This window comes from Callorhinus ursinus, unplaced genomic scaffold, assembly GCF_003265705.2.
Source record: "Callorhinus ursinus isolate GAN/ISIS: 27379988/994484 unplaced genomic scaffold, GSC_fseal_2.0 scaffold2, whole genome shotgun sequence".
In the NCBI taxonomy this organism is placed as follows: domain Eukaryota; kingdom Metazoa; phylum Chordata; class Mammalia; order Carnivora; family Otariidae; genus Callorhinus; species Callorhinus ursinus.
In genome coordinates this window covers 32,612,567-32,628,643 of record NW_027397064.1, presented here as the reverse complement: position 1 = coordinate 32,628,643, position 16,077 = coordinate 32,612,567, and the positions used below count along the sequence as shown (strand labels likewise).

Sequence of the window (16,077 nt, the reverse complement as noted above, 5' to 3'; positions counted from 1 at the left end):
AACTAAACATACTCTTGCCATACAATCCAGAAATCCTGCTTCTTGGTATTTATTCAAAGGAGTTGCAATTTTATGTCCACACAAAAACCTGCACATAGATGTCTATAACAGCTTTCTTTGTAATTGCCAAAACTTGGAAGCAACAACATGCTCTTCAGTAAAAGAATGGATAAATAAACTGTGGTACATCCTTGGGACAATGGGATATTTTTCTTTTTTTCTTTTTTTTTTTTTTAAAGATTTTATTTATTTATTTGACAGAGAGAGACAGCGAGAGCAGGAACACAAGCAGGGGGAGTGGGAGAGGGAGAAGCAGGCTTCCCGCGGAGCAGGGAGCCTGATGTGGGACTCGATCCCAGGACCCTAGGATCATGACCTGAGCCGAAGGCAGACGCTTAACGACTGAGCCACCCAAGCGCCCCAATGGGATATTTTTCCATGCTAAAAAGAAATGAGTTATCAAGCCATGAAAAGACACACAGAAAACTTAAATGCATATTATTAAGCGAAGGAAGCCAATCTGAAAAGGATACATACTGTATGATCCCAACTATGTGACATTCTAGAAAGAGCAAAAGTATGGAGACAGTAGATCAGTGGTAGCACTATTTCCATATGAAGTGGGGGTAGAGGGCATTCTATTCTCAACATAGCTACCTCTAGTTAGCAACAGTCAACAAGCCTGATAGCCTGGTTTTGAACCGAAGCTCTGCCAATTATTTGAACTCTGATTACTTATTTGTTTCACCTCTCTAAGCCTCTGTTATTTTGATTAGTAAAATGAGGACAATGGTTCCGACATAGAATTACATGAATTGTTGTGTATAAAGAGCATATTAATGTGCCCATGATAAAATCATAGCTATCACCTACTGCATGCCAATTTTCAAATGGTAGCTCCCCTTGTCAAAGTACTTTTGCAGGACCCAGGAGGGTATATGTGCATGACAGTTTTTCCACTGGAGTCTGCCCTGAGCCATGCGGCTTAGCCCTATTTTTAACTTCAGTGTTAGGCCCTGAAGCACTACGTACTCTTCCATGTCTGACTTCTTGCACTTAGCATAATGTTTTCTTTCCTAACATTTTATTATAAAAATGTTCATTCATAAAGAAAGGAAAACCAGAGTGTCTGAACATTTACTCTGCGTTAGGAAAGGGCTCCTCACTGTGGGGCAGCAGCATGGAAGTAGGTCATTGAAAGTAAGGAACAGCAGCAGTATGACACAGAAATGCCACATCTGTACCTAGGCTTGGCCTCCATCTGTGTCAGCATCTCCCTCCCGGCCTGGGACATCACTGAACCAGCTGGTGGCCTTGGGCTCTGATGATTTCTTTCCTCTGACCTTGACTGTCTCACTCTATCACACTCTGTACTCAACATATTCCTTTAGTGCTTCATGAAGGCAGATGACAGAACTCCAACCGGACCATAGGAGAAATCAGATGGACATGGAAACTAGAGAAACACAGTAGAGGGATGTGTGATCACTGCAACAAAAGATAATTAAATCCTGGTTGACAAAAAGAAGAGGGTCAAGGACAGAGCCAATATTTAAGGAGCAAACAAAGGAAAGGAAGTCTATCTATAAAGAGACCAGGAATGATCAGAGAGATGGGAGGTTAATCTGGAGAGAGTTGGCTCCTAGAAGCAAAGAAAGGGGGAAAGAAAGGAAGAGAGTTGGCTCCTAGAAGCAAAGAAAGGGGGAAAGAAAGAAAGAAATAGTGCTACCACTGATCTACTGTCTCCATATGTAATAAAACAACCAACACCAAACAGCTCTCGGGTCCCCTCCCTATCCAGAAGCTTCCTACACTCAATAATAAGTTTTAATAAGTGGGAAGGGGGGCAGATCAAATGTGTCCATCTAAGATGAAGTATGTTTATCGGATGAGGAGACCTCATCAATCTTCTTCCACTCTACTTGGGGAGCTCTGGCAGCCAGGCCTTTCCTTTGCAGGTGGCAGATTAAAAGAGTCATCCCTGCTAAATCTGGACAATTTAAAGGAAAACTTTGAACGCACTGACAATGGAGGTTCGCCAAGGAAATAGCTCAACCAGATCCTACCCTGAGATGTTTGGAAGGGATTAGACCTATCTAGAAGCTCAGAGCTTCCAATACACTTTTGTTAGCCTGTTTGTTTTAAAATCAACTTTATCAATGTATAATTTGCATAAATAAATGCACTCATTTAAAGTGTATGGTTCAGGGGCACCTGGGTGGCTCAGTTGGTTAAGCATCTGCCTTTGGCTCAGATCATGGTCTCGGGGTCCTGGGATCGAGTCCTGCATGGGGCTCCCTGCTCAGAGGGGAGCCTGCTTCCCCCTCTACCCTTCCCCCTGCTCGTGATCTCTTTCTCTCACAAATAAATAAATAAAATCTTTAAAAAAATAAATAAAGTGTATGGTTCAGTACTTTTGACAAATATATACTCCCATTTAACTGCCATCTAATCAGTATACAGAATATTTCCATCACTCCCAAATTTTTCTTATGCCCCTTTACAATCAACACTTTCCTTGCCCGCAAACACCAATTTACTTTCGGTCACCATAGATTTGTTTTGTGTTATAGAATGTCGTACAAATAAACTCTACAGTACTTTGTGTACTGTAGAATAAACCATATTTGTACTTTTTGTGTGTCTGGATTCTTTCACTCAGCACAATGCTTTCTTCCTTAACCTTTTGTTATAAAAATGTTCAATCATAGAACAAAACTGAAAGAATTTTACAGTAAACACCCATATACTTACCACTAGATTATACTACAGTTGACCCTTGAACAATGTGCGGGTTAGGGGTGCCAATCACCCATACAGTCAAAAATCCATGTATAACTTTTTTTTAGATTTAATTTTTTTAAGTAATCTCTATACCCAATGTGGGCTCAAACCCACAACCCTGAGATCAAAAGTCACATGCTCCACCACCTTAGCCAGCCAGGTGCCCCCATGTATAATTTTTGACTCCCCAAAAGTTTAACTACTAATAGTCTACTGCTGACCAGAAGCCTTATTAATAACATAAACAGTTGATTAACACAGATTTTGTATGTTTTATGTATTATAGGCTGTATTCTTTCAATAAAGTAAGCTAGAGAAAAGAAAATGTTATTAAGAAAATCATAAGGAAAAGAAAATACATTTATCTTTTTTTTTTTAAAGATTTTATTTATTTGATAGAGAGAGAATGAGAGATAGAGAGCATGAGAGGGAAGAGGGTCAGAGGGAGAAGCAGACTCCCTGCTCAGCAGGGAGCCTGATGCGGGACTCGGTCCCGGGACTCCAGGATCATGACCTGAGCCGAAGGCAGTTGCTTAACCAACTGAGCCACCCAGGCGCCCAGAAAATACATTTATAGTACCTTAAGAAATCTGCATAGAAGTGAACCTGCACAGTTCAAAGGTGTTGTTCAAGGGTCGACTGTATTAGATTCTACTATAGTTGCTTTAATACATCCTTGTGTCCATTTATCAACCCATCTTATTTTTTGATGTATTTTAAAGACGTCAGTACATTTCCCCTAAATACTTTAGCATGCATATCAGACATAATTATCCATGTTGTTGCATAAATCTGTTGCTTGTTCCTTTTTACTGCTGAGTAGTATACCATTTGCCTAGCGATGGATATTTAAGTTATTCCCAGTTTGGTTTTATTATGAATAAAGCTGCTCTGAACATTCATATACAAGCCTTGTACAGATATATGCTTTTATTTATCTTGAATAAGTACTGAAGAGTACTTTTGTTGGGTCATATGGTAAGTATACCTTATAATAAATAGCCAAACAGTTTTCTAGGTGGTGCCATTTTACATTTCTGCTAGCACTGTATTTTTTTTTAAAGATTTTATTTATTTATTTGAGAGACAGAGAGGGAGTTGGCATGTTGGGTTCAGGTGAAGGAATCGGAAGTTACAGAACACACAGTAAATATACATCTGGTTTGAACATTTGTGGTACCGGCAGTGGTGCCTCTGAGGCGCCGGAGCGATTTGACCTTAACTGGTTTAGGACTACACAAGACAGGTATCTTCCAGCATCAGGATATAGCTGCAGGGTTTGGTGAGCCATTCCTATTTGTAGCTTTAGGAAACTGATGTTTTTCCTAAGTTATTTTATTTTATTATTTTTTAACCCTTTATTTAATTATGAGAGAGAGAGCATGAGCAGGAAGAGGGGCAGAGGGAGAGGGAGAAGTAGGGAGCCCAATGCAGGCAGGGGCTCAATCCCAGGACCTCAGGATCATGACCTGAGCTGAAGGTAGACACTCAACGCACTGAGCCACCCAAGTGCCCCTTAACCCAGGCCCAGGGGCCCAGCTCAATAGCCAGTGGGATATTTAAACAAGGAGCTTGATCTGGTGGCCTGCAGCTAGCCGGCATGCCTTAGGGCAGTGGTGGCCACTGCCTTCTTGGTCCCCTAGGCTACAAAATACAGGCCTGCAAGGAGCCCTCCACCTTCTCTCATGTGAACATCTACCTGACAGGTAGATAAGCATGTGGACAAAAACCTGATTGGGTGACAGGCGGGTGGGGGGCTTATCAGATTAAAACAACCAACACCAAACAGCTCTCGGGTCCCCTCCCTATCCAGAAGCTTCCTACACTCAATAATCTTTGCTTTGCTGCCCACCACTCTTTGTCTGGTCTACCTCTTAATTCTTCGAAGTGGCGTGACCAAGAACCTCGGCACCAAAGGAAAAGAAATCCTGCAACAGAACTACCACTTCAGAACTGAGGTAAGGGTGATTAGGACCCTAGTATTCCAGCATTCCCGACCAAGGTAGATCCTCTGTTCCATGAGTGGGCTGGATGGAAAAAGGAGCCTCCATCTCTCAACCACACTTACCCTGGACTTAGCCTTAATATCAGGGAGCTCGGGGCAAGATGAGAATTGCGGACACCCTGCTCCTCTCACTGGGATGGTGGGGAGAGGAAGCCCTGTGTTCTTGACTGCAGCAGACTGGTCAAGTGGTCTTGATTGAAAGACCACAGATTCTCACTCACTTTTCTTATCAAATTTTCATAGATTTTCTTGAATAGATGTTTTTTCATTTGCTATTTTCAAGGCTTTAAATGATTGTTTGTGGTTTGCTTGTTTTAAAATGATCTTCATCAGGAGCGCCTGGGTGGTTCAGTTGGTTGAGTGTAGGACTGGATTTCCGCTCAGGTCCTGATCTCAGTCAGGGTCGTGAGACTGAGCCCCAAGATAGGTTCAATGCTGAGCATGGAGGCTGCTTGGGATTCTCTCTCTCCCTCTCTGCCCCCCCCACCTCACGCATATGTGAGCTCTCTCACTCTAAAAAATAAAAAATAATTTTCATCAGTTTCACTAGGGAGTGGGTCACCTGAGCTCTTCATGCTGTCATGCCAGTAGTTAATCTCTTGGCAATATTCTTGTAACTTTCCTATAAGCTTAAATTGAATTGAAAAGTTAAGGGGAAAAAAAAAACACAAGAAAGTGGTTATTAGGACTAAATAGATTAAAAGACAAAGTGCTTTCACATTTGTTATTTATTATTATTCCCAAGCATCGATAAGAAACACTAGTGGTGCTTGCTTGCTCCTTATGACAGCTACAACTATTTTAAACAAACACCTGGGGTTCATAGCATATCCAGTTATTGAAAAAGAGGACAATTTCACTTTACCCCTCAAGATTCTTTTGTCTGGTCTAAGAATTAAATTGACATATGACAGATTAACAGGAGAATATAAAATTTATTTGCCTATCAAGCAATCAGGCAATTGAGAGGTAAGGAGAAGGGGTAAGAGGTCTGGGACTTCAAAGGGAAGGAAGACAATTCACAGGAAGATGAAAGAGTAAATGGTAAACAAATGTTTGCTGGCCTTACAGAAACAATGGGACTTAGAGAGGAATTTTAACAAACAGACTTTGCTAAATTCTTCTCTGTCTAAAACACCTAGTTCCTATTATACTGTAGTAAACTATGGTCAGACAACTCTCTTCCCAGAGCAGGTCCTCCATCTATAGTCTTCCACACAGCTACAGGGAGGGTCAAAGTTTCTTCCAGAGTCTTTTGTTTCTTAAAAATAATCACCTCAAGTAATCCACATGCCAAAGGGACACATTTTGGGGTGACAGTTTTCTCCCCTACGCAGTCGAGTGTTAACAGCCGGTTGGCTGTGGTACATGAGTGTTTTAATTCAAAGGGACTCATTGGGGTCGGTGAGTGGGAGTGTTGGGGTTTTGGAATATAGATGAGGTTCATTGGAGTGCAATGTGCAGCCGAGGGCCGAGAAAGAATTTTTGAGACGTCTCTGGTGCAAAAAGGTGGTTTATTAAAGGAAGGGGACAGGACCCGTGGGCAGAGAGAGCTGCCCTGGGTTTGTGAGGGGTGGCTGATTGTCTACTGTGGGGTTGGGGGACTAAGGAAAAGGGAGGTTTCAGAAGGATTGTCTTATGTTAAAGAAGACTCACAGGATACCCGGAGGCTTTGCCATTGTCAAGTTAAGGTTGTTTCTCCTAGAAAGCAAGGCAGTAACACTAAGACAGCTGGGAGCCTCCTGGAGGAGCATTACGCTCTGCCCGCTTCACGTCTGTCAATGGGCTGCAGGTTATAAGGACATTTCATTGTATCTACATTTCCTTCAGGAAGCTAGGTTATTGATAGAAATGCTTTGTTCTTGTAAATTGCTAAGACATTTGTAAACTGAGGGAGACTCCTGTCTTGCAGAGAAAATAGCAAATGAAAAAACATCTATTCAAGAAAATCTATGAGAATTTGATAAGAAAAGTGAGTGGGAATCTGTGGTAACATATATAACTCTGTAAGTTAACTATTTGTTTTTCCTTTCCTTAGCTTTAAGGCAGCCAGGAGTGCCTGAGGAATGTCACACCTGTCCCATCTGGGGGAGGGGGTCGTGGGATGGTCAGCTTTTGCTTTGTCCCCTTCTGCTCCCTCATCAGGGGCGTCTCTGGGCCTAACACTGAACGGTAGGCCATCAAACTTTCTCAGGCTTATGTGCCTAGAGAAGTCTTCAGAAAGGCCAATGGAGGCGGGACTGCGGCTGGAAGGCGCCACGTCCGCTAACAGGCTTAGACTTTCAGTTTCCTTTTCTTCAACTTTCAGGCGTCATTGTCAGCAAAGCCTGATAGGTCGAAGCCTAAGAAGAGCCCCGCGGTGAGCAAGACGGTACGTGCCCAGTGCTTGCTCCCCTGGCTTCCCACCCTCCCCAGATCCCAGACCCTATGCGGGGCCGGGGGGCGAGGTGGGGGGGCGGTGCCGCCTCTCCCGCACCTCGCAGCTACTCCTGGACTAGCTCTTCCCGGAACTGGCCTGGGGCGGGCGATGCCAGGCAGGGGTTAGGGGAGGAGTGGGCCTTCCCGCAGATGACTCATTCCGCTAGGGTCCTTATTTGCTGTTTGTGGGGCAGGGGCCGGCGCAGGCGGAGGGGGCGTGGAGGGGGCGGCAGCCGCGGGACAAACCTCCAGACAAACGGGCTCCGCCGGCCGGTTCTCCCCAAACCCCGGATCTCAGGTGGGTCGCAGGAGGCTGCAGGAGTCCCGGATGCTGTCCGGCACCCCCCACCACCGGGTCACATAACCGTTGCCCAACACTGAAGCTCCAGAGGACAAGTAAACGTTGCTTAAAATCATCCTGAGAGTTGCTCAATTCCTGGGGCAAACTGTTGGAAAGGCTCGGCAGCGTCCTTTCGAAACGTTGATGAGAAGGAAGACTTTTCCGGCATGATTACGTGTCTCGGCGGTAGTAGCCAGCCTGGCAGGAATTTTTACTCTATTGCAATAACCTGGTGAAATAGGTCAGGGTTGTTTTGCACAGCGGTGTAATATATATTTTGCCAAACTGCAAGGAAACTTCTTTGCCAACGTTTGGAATGACTAGTAAGATTTTTGTAAAGCCTTAACAAAGACTTGTTCCCCGCTCCCCGCCTTTCCCCTCCTTCAAAAAACAAACAAACAAACAAAAACCGGGAAATGTTAAGTTGATTTCAAGATGTTCCTGCTTGATGGTGTCCGGATTTGGACAGAAGGACATGTTCTTTTTAAACATTAACAGTGTGGAATGCAATAGAACAAAGGCCAGGGAGGCGGCATGTTTTGGTTCTAGCGAACAGGAAGTGAGTAGGGCGTGGGTTAGTAAGGACTCTAAAACCCTAATTATTTTCATTTGTTGACATTGACATTTAATTTACGCAATGAGATTTTAGTCCCAATAGAGAATAGAATATGTCAAGCATTTTGGACACCGACAAACCCGGGTAATCTAAAACTAAGACGGGGCTCTGATGGGCTTGACCCACTTTAGGTAAGAGAGTTCAGATAAGACGAACAGAATTTTTGGTATTTTCCCTCTAGTGGTTCCCCTAAATAATCTTACAAAAAAGTTTCAGTGGAAGAAAATTTGGCTTAACACCAAAATTACAAAGAAAACAAAAGAAAAGACTCGGGTTTGGAAGGGAATTTTGAACGTTTGCCGTACAGAAGTTTTCATCTTTCATGTTAACATTTGTTTTACTTACAGCTTCTGGGATGGATGTCCTGATTAAAATGGCTTTTTCTAACGACTAAACGTTTTCTACTTCTGTTTGTAACTGACATTTGCACTTCTCTTTAACACTGTATTACTTACTAGCTCGCGCCCGCTTTCGGAGGTGAATCCGCCTGCAGGTCTGCCGCAGCGGGGTGCACCTAGCAGCCTGAGCGTCTTGCACGACGGCGGTGAGGGTGGGGGAGGGAGCGTAGTCTCAGGCAGTTTGCATTGGTGGCAGGTGGTCTGCTGGAAGCTGCGACCGAAATAGGTTCCGTCTCTGCCGCGAGCGGAGCCACAACTTCACCCTCAGCGCGTAGGTGGGGCGCAGCCACAGCACCCACTCATTCTCCGCGAGCAGCACGTAATTCCCCCGAGCTCCACGTGACCCGTTGCCTAGCCAAGGGAGAGTTTCGGGACAGCAGAGGGTGTACCCTTGTGGAGTTTTTTTAGGTGCGGGGGCGGAGGGTTCTCGAACCTTAAGTTTCTCGTGGGCTGCCTGGAAGAGGCGCCTGGAAGCCATCTGGAGAGTCCACTTGTTGCTGGGTGCGACGCTCTCCTCCAGTTTCTGGAGTACTCCCAACGCCGGTTTCCTGGAGCTGCAGGTCCCTCACGGGTGGGTCTCGCTCCCGCCTGAGATCCAGCGGGAAGAGCCGGGGCTGCCCGGGCGTGAGTAGACTTAAGAATCCTGTCTGTCTCTCCTCTCTCGACCTGCGCCCCTGTGCTGGAGTCGCCTGGGCTCCGGGGGTGTAAGGGCACTGCTCCTGACCTCCCCGCCCAAATGGATTGAGCCGCTTTTAGCCCTTCTGGTCTGTTCTGGAGCCTCCTGGGGACTCACTTACAGCAGTCCCGAGTCACCAGGCGTGTCACTGTTTTAAATCTCAGGAATGGACTCCGTGTGGTTATTTTTTCCTTGTAGGGCCCCAAAGGCTAATTAAACTCGTGTTTATGGACTGAACTTGCCTGCTTTCCTTTGATTCGATGTAATCCTACCAACATTTATTGAACTCCTATGGGCCAGGCTGAGTTCTGGGTGCTGGGGACATAGAGATGGATCTGAACTTGGTTCCTTCCTCCCCCAGAAGTTCACAGAGTGGTTGGGGGAGCCCAAGCAAAGTTACCTACACGGGTAACTTAGATTCAAGGCAGCCTAGACAGGGACCACTGACAGCCAAGAGTGGGAGGAAGACAGTTGGGCCACGCTGGAGAAGTAATGACAGGTAACAGAGGGCAACGTGGACTCACGCTCATTCTTGTTTTCCTTACTATCCATCAGTGAGGTAAGAAACACTATCATTACTGCAATGCCCTATTTCTCCTTTATGTTCAGCTCCTGTCACTTATTCTCAGAAGACTTCATAACCTACCACCACATGTTCCCTTCCTCTATACTTTCATACATTTGGTGGTTGTCCTACCATAGAATTGCACTTAACACTCTGTATTGTAATGCTTTTCTTCAAAAACTTTTCAGTTAAGTTGTATTATAATTATCTGTGTTAAAATATATGCAAAGTAAATAGAGAGAGCCCTTAGGAGTCCATTTCCCAAGATAACAGAAGATTGAAGTTTAACGTTTTTTCCAGACACTTTATGCACTCAAATACAGACTTTTAAATGTTTTCAAAATATTTATTTTGTATGATGCTTTTTCTTCAGTTGCATTTCAGAACTGGTGTTTATTTTTTTCTATTAACATCTCTTCTTTTCTCAGATGGAATTTCACTCCCCTCCAACGTCAGTGTTTCTAATGAAAGATTTTTTTCCTAATGACCACTTTTCTTTTTTTGAGATTGTGTGTATCCACAGTTTACACTTAATTCATTTGCTTGTTTATATGTCTCCAATGTTTTTTCTCCCTCAATTCTGGGTTTAGAGAAGTCTTTTCTTCTTTGACCCCATGTACATATGGATATATTATGTATATAAATATATATATAAATATTTTCTTTCCAGATAAAACTGCTTCTTTCTCTGCTTTTAGCCACTTTGTCTTTATTTGGCAATTTAAGTTTTTGTGCAAAACAGACCAACAGCTTCTTCATTGTTTTCCTCTTATTCTATACATTGGGTTGTCATCTTTGGTAATTCAGTGCTCATGAAAGAACTAACCTTCACCCATGTGACACCACATTCATCTATATATTCAAGATGGTTTGTGGCTTCTGCAGGGAACTCTTCAATTGGAGAAATTAACCCATTTTATTTACATTAATATCTATATACTTAAGTTTTTCAGTGTAATTAAAAAATCCTCTTGTAGCTACTCGCTCCAAGGTTTAAAATGTTCCTTAGGCTAATGGCTTCAGTCCATCATCTGATTTTACAAGTGGGAACCAAAGCTTCCTTACCTACTTGTCAAATTCTTGAGTTTTTTTTTAATCTTTTGGATCTTCCCTTTAGCTTACTGTATCTTTTTTGTTTGTTTTTGGTTTTGTATTTTACTTGAAGCTTTCAAAAAGTATAGTTTTTAAAATCAATGATTTTGTTTTAAAGAGTAGACGCATGACAAATCTGGCTTGGATACTATCTGGCAAATGAACCAAATTCTTTGCAAGAATGACCAAAGCTTGATTCAGAGTTGAGTAAAATAAATCAATAATAAGTGAATCCCTTCATTCAGCATTTACTGAGCACCTGCATTTACCGAGTCTATCTTTTTTAGCTGGATTGTCAACAGGAATGTCAAGGAACCTAGAAAGAGGGAGCAGGAAGGAGATCAGAACAGTTAAATAGGTACCAAAGATAGTGATGAGGCTGAGGCAAATGGGGAATTTTTATTTTCTTCTTTACTTTTCTCCATTTTCCAGATTTTCCTATAGCATGCAAGTAGTGCTTTTTATAATTAGGAAAAAGAATGCTATATAGAAAGAATCACAAGGGCTTTATATCTCCAGTATTATGCACAACTTATGATTTTGAACAGGACTATCTCCTGACGGGCCAACGCTGGAGAATCCATTGTATGAACTGAACAAATATACCTGCTAGGTTGAATTTTTACTTCAAGCTAGTCTTGTATAGATGGGATTCAGTGCAGAGAAATGTCTGCTAAATATTTTATTTTAGTGTGGCATAATTGATACCTTGGACAGATAGGGTTGTTTCTTGAGCCCTTTCTAATTCCTTTGATGAAATCCTTGAGGAGAAGGATTGTGTATTTTCCTGATTGCGGTTGTATGATGATAAAGTGACCTACAAAGAACAGGCTAGGTCACAGCCCTCCTTTGCACTGCTTGGAACTAAGATCTGGTTTCTGACCTAAGGCTTTGCTGAAGCATTAAAATTTGGAATCTTGCTCAAACTCAGCTTTGCCTGTTGCTTTTTGTTGTTGAGGAAATGGAAGCCTCAAAAACTGATGAATGCAGTAAATGCTTCACACTGTCCTGTGGCTGTTTTTCTTTTCTTTTTTTTTTTTTAAAAATTTTATTTATTTATTTGAGAGAGAGAATGAGATAGAGAGAGAGCATGAGAGGGGAAAGGGTCAGAGGGAGAAGCAGACTTCCTGCTGAGCAGGGAGCCCGATGCGGGACTCGATCCCGGGACTCCAGGATCATGACCTGAGCCGAAGGCAGTCGCTTAACCAACTGAGCCACCCAGGCACCCCTGTGGCTGTTTTTCAATCACATGAGTGAATATAGTGATAGTTCATGGACAATTAGTTGTGTCTTAAACTTACACCATCTCATACAAGGTATTAGCAATTTTGATGATGTCCTATTTGAGGAAATAATTCCTTAAATTTAGGCATTTTTTTTAAAGGATTTTATTTATTTATTTGACAGAGAGAGACACAGCGAGAGAGGAAACACAAGCAGGGGGAGTGGGAGAGGGAGAAGCAGGCCTCCGGCAGAGCAGGGAGCCCGATGCAGGGCTCAATCCCAGGATCCTGAGATCGTGACCTGAGCTGAAGGCAGACGCCTAATGACTGAGCCACCCAGGCGCCCCAAATTTAGACACTTTTGAGGCCATCCTGAGAGAATTATACCACATACAGAGGTCTGGCCTAGAGGTTTGGTAAAAATGAAAATCTTGACACATAAATCTTAAGAGTTTTAAAAATTATGGTAATGGTAAAGGATAAAATTTTAGCTAAAGGTACAGTGAGACAGACCTTTTGTTAAAAGGCCAGGGGATCCACCGAGTTTGGCTAGAGATAGTGTATTCTGCGTGTTCAAGATGAGGTCCTATCGGCTCCTAGGAAACCCTTTATGGCTTCTGGGATCGAGTCCTATATCAGGCTCACCAAGCCTCTTACAGTCACACAATAAGCCACTCTTAAACAATAGCATTGCTATCCCTTATATTTGCAAAACCTTCCTTTCACAATCTGTTTCCTGGATCTAACAACCAGGTTCCAGGTATGATACATACGTCAACACCAGCTCCATCTTGCTTCATTGTAGGTTACCAAAGAATGAGTAGGCATCACGTGTGTGCGTGTGCTGGAGCTGTACAATGATGGCCAGTCAGTTCTTGGGAGGGTGAACTTGGCAGGCCTGGCCACGGCTCAGCATAGCCTAATGAAGATGAATGAGAACCTACCTGTTCTTGAGGACCTTACCACATATGATAGATACCCAACCAGAATAAGATAAATGTCAGAAGAGAGTAAAAACAGTGCTACAAAGCAGCAGGAAATGACCTGACTTAGGGATCAAGATAAGCTTATGGAAGAGAAGCCTTGAAAGATGGGATAGAATTTCAATAGGCAGAGACTGGGAAGAGGGAAGGGGCTTTCCAAAGGGAGGCAAATGCTTGAGCAAAGAGGTTGGGACAGAACAGCCCTGTCCAGAGAACATTGAGGTATCTATTTGTCACGAGTTAAATTACGAGCTGGGCCGAACTCTTAGGTCTTCTTGGGGGGATACTCTTAGGTACTTGGGCTACGTAGCAGAAGTTTGCCCTCATGGAAATTTAACTTTGGTTAAGATGGAATGGACCATGGGGCGCCTGGGTGGCTCAGTTGGTTAAGTGTCTGCCTTTGACTCAGGTCAGGATCCCGGGGTCCTGGGCTCCAGCCCTGTGTCTGGGCTCCTTGCTCAGCGGGGAGTCTGCTTCTTCCTCTCTCTATACCTCTCCCCCTGCTTGTGTTCTCCCACTCTCTCTCTCAAATAAATAAAGTCTTAATAAAAAAGATGGGGCGCAGGGTGTTTCAGTCAGTTAAGTGTCTGCCTTTTGCTTGGGTCGTGATCCCCGGGTTCTGGGATCGAGTCCTGTATTGGGCTCCCTGCTCCTTGGGGGACCTGCTTCTCCCTCTGCCTCTACCTCTCTCTCTATCTGTCATGAATAAATAAAATGAAATAAAATTAAAAGATGGAGTGGGCCATTGCATTGAATGGATTTACTTTTATTGACCCTGGTGATTCTGCTTATGTTTTTGTATCTAATTGGAAGATTCATACTCTACTCTCTGTTTAGATGATTTCTCATTCTGTGGTTCTTTTATTCCCTCATTTTCTGCCACCTCTATGCAAGTGTTATCAACCAGGGAGGCGATTGGAGGTGAGGTTATGTTGCAATCTGTGGGAGCTTCCCTGAGAGTCACGGGACTGAGCCCCATTAAAGAACTTTATAAAAATATCTTCTAATTTTATGTCATTTTATAATTGAGATTATCTATTGCTTGTGGGCAATTTGCTATAATTGAAACGCATGGCTTGTGAAACCAAATAATGTTTTAATGTATGTTTTTAGCTCCCGATGCATAATAATGGTCAGTAACATCTCAAATTGGAAAGTGTTTATGGCTCAGCCTTGGTACATGGTCCTCTAGACCATGCAGCATTCCAGAAATCAGGAACCACATGAAGATCTATTATTCATAGATCGATTATTTATAAACCTCATTTTTAAAAATTTTTTTATTGTTATGTTAATCACCATACATTACATCATTAGTTCTTGATGTAGTGTTCCATGATTCATTGTTTGTGCATAACACCCAGTGCTCCATGCAGAATGTGCCCTCTTTAATACCCATCACCAGGCTAACCCATCCCCCCATCCCCTCCCCTCTAGAACCCTCAGTTTGTTTTTCAGAGTCCATCGTCTCTCATGGTTCATCTCCCCCTCCAACTTACTCCCTTCATTCTTCCCCTCCTGCTATCTTCTTCTTTTTCTTTTTTCTTAACATATGTTGCATTATTTGTTTCAGAAGTACAGATCTGTGATTCAACAGTCTTGCACAATTCACAGCGCTCACCATAGCGCATACCCTACCCAATGTCTATCACCCAGCCACCCCATCCCTCCCACCCCCCACCACTCCAGCAACACTCAGTTTCCTGAGATTAAGAATTCCTCATATCAGTGAGGTCATATGGTACATGTCTTTCTCTGATTGACTTATTTCACTCAGCATAACACCCTCCAGTTCCATCCACGTCGTTGCAAATGGCAAGATCTCATTCCTTTTGATGGCTGCATAATATTCCATTGTGTATATATACCACAGCTTCTTTATCCATTCATCTGTTGATGGACATCTTGGCTCTTTCCACAGTTTGGCTATTGTGGACATTGCTGCTATAAACATTGGGGTGCACGTACCCCTTCGGATCCCTACATTTGTATCTTTGTGGTAAATACCCAGTAGTGCAATTGCTGGATCGTATGGTAGCTCTATTTTCAACTGTTTGAGGAACCTCCATACTGTTTTCCAGAGTGGTTGCACCAGCTTGCATTCCCACCAACAGTGTAGGAGGGTTCCCCTTTCTCCGCATCCCTGCCAACATCTGTCATTTCCTGACTTGTTAATTTTAGCCATTCTGACTGGTGTGAGGTGGTATCTCATGGAGGTTTTGATTTGGATTTCCCTGATGCCGAGCGATGTTGAGCACTTTTTCATGTGTCTGTTGGCCATTTGGATGTCTTCTTTGGAAAAATGTCTGTTCATGTCTTCTGCTCATTTCTTGATTGGATTATTTGTTCTTTGGGTGTTGAGTTTGATAAGTTCTTTATAGATTTTGGATACTAGCCCTTTATCTGATATGTCATTTGCAAATATTTTCTCCCATTCTGTCTGTTGTCTTTTGGTTTTGTGGACTGTTTCTTTTGCTGTGCAAAAGCTTTTTATCTCGATGAAATCCCAATAGTTCATTTTTGCCCTGGCTTCCCTTGCCTTTGGCGATGTTTTTAGGAAGAAGTTGCTGCAGCTGAGGTCGAAGAGGTTGCTACCTGTGTTCTCCTTTAGGATTTTGATGGACTCCTGTCTCACGTTTAGATCTTTCAACCATTTGGAGTCTATTTTTGTGTGTGGTGTAAGGAAATGGTCCAGTTTCATTCTTCTGCATGTGGCTGTCCAATTTTCCCAACACCATTTGTTGAAGAGACCGTCTTTTTTCCATTGGACATTCTTTCCTGCTTTGTCGAAGAGTAGTTGACCATAGAGTTGAGGGTCCATTTCTGGGCTCTCGATTCTGTTCCATTGATCTATGTGTCTGTTTTTGTGCCAGTACCATACTGTCTTGATGATGGACAGCTTTGTAATAGAGCTGGAAGTCCGGAATTGTGATGCCGCCAGCTTTGCTTTTCTTTTTCAATATTCCTCTGGCTATTC

At 43.2% G+C, this 16,077-nt stretch overlaps 1 protein-coding gene and 1 long non-coding RNA gene across 8 annotated transcripts in view; one reads left to right on the top strand and one right to left on the bottom strand.

Annotated features, from left to right (window-relative positions):
- Positions 1–6,284: 6,284 nt before the first annotated feature.
- Positions 6,285–9,022, bottom strand: LOC112840293 (uncharacterized). The gene is made up of 2 exons (XR_003212444.2): positions 8,619–9,022; positions 6,285–7,776 (listed from the first exon to the last, which is right to left on the bottom strand). It is a non-coding gene; the product is annotated as an uncharacterized lncRNA (long non-coding RNA).
- CFLAR (CASP8 and FADD like apoptosis regulator) overlaps positions 7,050–16,077 on the top strand; it is a 60,621-nt gene continuing 51,593 nt past the window's right edge. For 2 of the 7 annotated variants that reach the window (XM_073880216.1, XM_025893476.2), the window contains exon 1: positions 9,017–9,185. The gene's annotated coding sequence lies outside the window, so the exon portion shown is untranslated. Of the gene's footprint in view, positions 7,161–7,200; positions 7,506–7,769; positions 8,295–9,016; positions 9,186–9,234; positions 9,797–16,077 lie in introns of those variants that run through there. The other 5 variants (XM_025893484.2, XM_025893495.2, XM_073880236.1 and 2 more) reach the window with 5 other exon arrangements.